The sequence below is a fragment of the Zingiber officinale genome, chromosome 10B (assembly GCF_018446385.1).
Source record: "Zingiber officinale cultivar Zhangliang chromosome 10B, Zo_v1.1, whole genome shotgun sequence".
Classification (NCBI taxonomy): Eukaryota; Viridiplantae; Streptophyta; class Magnoliopsida; order Zingiberales; family Zingiberaceae; genus Zingiber; species Zingiber officinale.
The window spans coordinates 14,860,285-14,863,632 of record NC_056005.1 but is presented as its reverse complement, the minus strand read 5'-3'; positions in this window follow the sequence as shown (position 1 = coordinate 14,863,632).

Here is a 3,348-nt window from a genome sequence, read left to right as displayed (position 1 = left end):
GGCACTGGAAATGTCCAAGTATGGAGACTTGGCACTGGAAAAGTCCAAGCAGGGAGCTTGGCACGTGAAAAGTCCAAGTATGGAGACTTGGCACGGGGAAAGTCCAAACAGGGAGTTTGACACGGGGAAAAGTCCTGGTGAGTGAAGCCAGGCAGTCGGAAAATCCTGGTGAGTGAATCCAGGTGAAAATCCTAGTGAGTGAAGCTAGGTGAAGGTGAAAGTCCTGGTGAGTGAAGCCAGGCATTCGGGAAAATCCTGGTGAGTGAAGCCAGGTGAAAATCCTAGTGAGTGAAGCTAGGTGAATGGGAAAGTCCTAACTGGGATGTTAGGCAGTGTGGAAATCCTGGTGAGTGAAGCCAGGCAAGGGAAAATCCAGATGGATCAGGGATGATCGGACTTCTGGTGTTGGAAAGTCCAAGTAGGTCAAAGGGATTGACCGGACACTTGGCAGGGAGTTCTAGCAGGTCAAGGGAGTGACCAGATGCTAGGGATGAAGTACCAATAGGTCAAGGTTGACCGGATATTGGTTTGGAAGTCTTGGGACTTGGTTTGGGCAAAAACCAAGCTCTGGATCGGTCACCAGACCGATCCAGTGATACCTTATTTTCTCTGATCGGTCTGATGACCGAACAGAAGCTCTCTGTTCGGTTACTGATCGGTCTGGTGACCGATCAGCAAGCGAACAGAGGCGAAAAGAAAGGCAGGCTGATCGGTCCACAGACCGATCAGGCCATGTCCTGATCGGTCTGGGGACCGATCAGGAGACGATGTCGCGGAAGCGGATCGGTCTGTGGACCGATCCACATCCAATCTGATCGGTCGCCACGAACGATCAGACCATCCTCAGACCGATCAGGCTGTGGTCTGATCGGTCCGTAGACCGATCAGGGTTCTAGCCGTTGCGACGCAACGGCTAGTTTCTTCGCTGTCTTCTTCGCAGGTATAAAAGAGGGCTACAGGATTTCGGTGAAATCTCTCTCTCTGCTATTTCTTCTTCTTCTTCCTTGGATTGAAGTTTCTGCTTCTGTGCTCTGAGGTTCTGAGCTTTGTTGAGCTCGCTTCCGAAGCTTCGCGTGAGCTTCCAGTCGTCGATCAACTGCTGCGTTTGGGTTGTGAAGTTGCTGCTTCATCGCCTCCGATCGACAGAGAAGGCAAGCTAGTGTTTGTTTTTACATTCATATTGCTCTTGCTTCTTGCTGTATTTCTTGTACACTTATCTTGCTGTTGCAAGAGACTCTGTGGTGAGGTTTCTCCACCCACAAGGAGTATATTATTAGCCGGTTCTCCGGGAACTCATCCACCGACGGATTGAGAGGCTTCGTCCACCTTACGGACACGCCGAGGAGTAGGAGTATCATCTCCGAACCTCGTTATATGGTTTGTCTTTCTTCTCCTGTTTTTCTTTCTACGTTGTATTTCCGCTGCACTAACCTAATCGTAGGAAGAAACGCGAAAGATTGGGGTCGGCTATTCACACCCCCTCTCTAGCCGTACAAAGGATCCTAACAAGTGGTATCAGAGCCAGGTCGCTCTTCATCGGATCAACACCCGTGGGAGCAAAGCTAGAGATGGATCTCTATGGAGAAGACATCACCATTCAACCCTTCTACGAGTCTCACGACAACTTCACATATTGGAAGGTAAGGATGATGTATTTTCTTAGAACTAATATGTTAAATTGGTTTTGTGTACAAGAAGGGTTTTCCCCTCCGATGGATGAGGAAGGAAAACCTATCAAGAAGAAGGAGTGGACGAAAGAGCAAATCCGACAATCCGAAATCAATGACGAGGTAACAAAATTATTGAATTTGCTTTACCTAATAATATTTTGTGCAAGATAGATAGGTACAACAATGCCAAGGAGTTGTGGAACAACTTGGCCAAACTCCATGAGGAGAGCTCCACTTCAAGCCATGAAGAGGAGCCTAGTGAGCCAAGTAGCTCACATCATGGAAGAAGCGAATTGGGAGTTGAGGGCTACTCAACATCCAAGGAAGAAGAGGAGGAGAGTTCTTCTTCAAGTTCGGAGCAAGAAGAAGAAGCTTCTACCTCCGGGAGGGATGAAGAAGAGAGCTCGCATCCACCCTCAACCCTAGGTAACTCAAGCAATTTAAGTTCAATTAAATTACATATTATGTGCTTTGAGTGTAGGGAACGTGGACATTACAAGAGTAAATGTCCAAAGAGGGTAAGAAAGACTCCACCGGCGCCAAAGGTCAAGGAAGCCGGAGTCCCGAAACGCAAGGGCAAGGAGCACATCGTGTGCTTCCAATGCAAGCAAAGGGGACACTATAGGAGCCATTGTTCAAGGGGGAGGCAACCTCATAAGGGCAAGAGACCGGGCACATCGATAGGGGGAGCTAAGGCAAACCCTAAGGTATCTTTTAAGGCTCATTCGTGCAATTCTAGTAGGATACATGCTAGTAATTTTATTGCATTAGTCAATAATGATAAGCATGTTAACACTAGAAATCAATACATGTGCTTAGGTGCTAAACATGTCAACCTAGATAGGGATACTACTAGGAATGCTAACCCTAGGATTAACACTTCTAAGGTTAAGGAAAACCTAGGTAGAAACCCTAAATCAACTAGACACATGCCTAGGAACACCTCAAGAAAGAATGACAAATCAAAACTTGAGGTATTAGAGAAAGAAAATCAAGCCTTAAGGTCAAGACTTGACTCTCTAGAAAAGGCTCTTAAGGATTTGACTCTAGGGTCTAGGGGTCAAAAACCCAAGTCCAAGGACAAGAAAGGTTTGGGTCACAGACCTAAGTCCCAATTGGTCAAGCCCACCTATCAAAATGTTCCATTCGATTATGGAACAAAACCTAGGGCTAGGAAGACCACTACCAAGGTGACAAGGGAAGTCACCCCTATAGTTGACCTTGATGAGACCCAAATGACCAAGGCTTTAAAGCCTAAGAGGGTCATTAGGAGGGTTGCTAGGGAAGTTATCCCTAGTGAATATTTAGTGAACCCAATGAGTTCTAATAGGTATTGGGTTCCTAGGAGCATCCTCTCTACCCCATAGATGGGTTAGAGAGTGTCAACTCCAATAAGAAGGGTAGTTAACCCAACTTTGAGGAAATTGACACTCAAGGAGCATTTTCAAGGTGTTTGGGAACCTTTGAAAATGAAATGGAATAATCTTTGTCATTCACTCCTTGGAAGAGTAAGTTGTGCCAAAGTGAGAATATATTAATCTTACTTTAAATTGACACAATTTTGAAAAACCTAGAGAAATATCAAATTGGGATTTTGATATTCTCTTAGGTAATCAAGGTAATCCGGGCCTTAACTTAGAAGAGCTACTCTTGTAGAATTTTAAATGGTATAAATCAA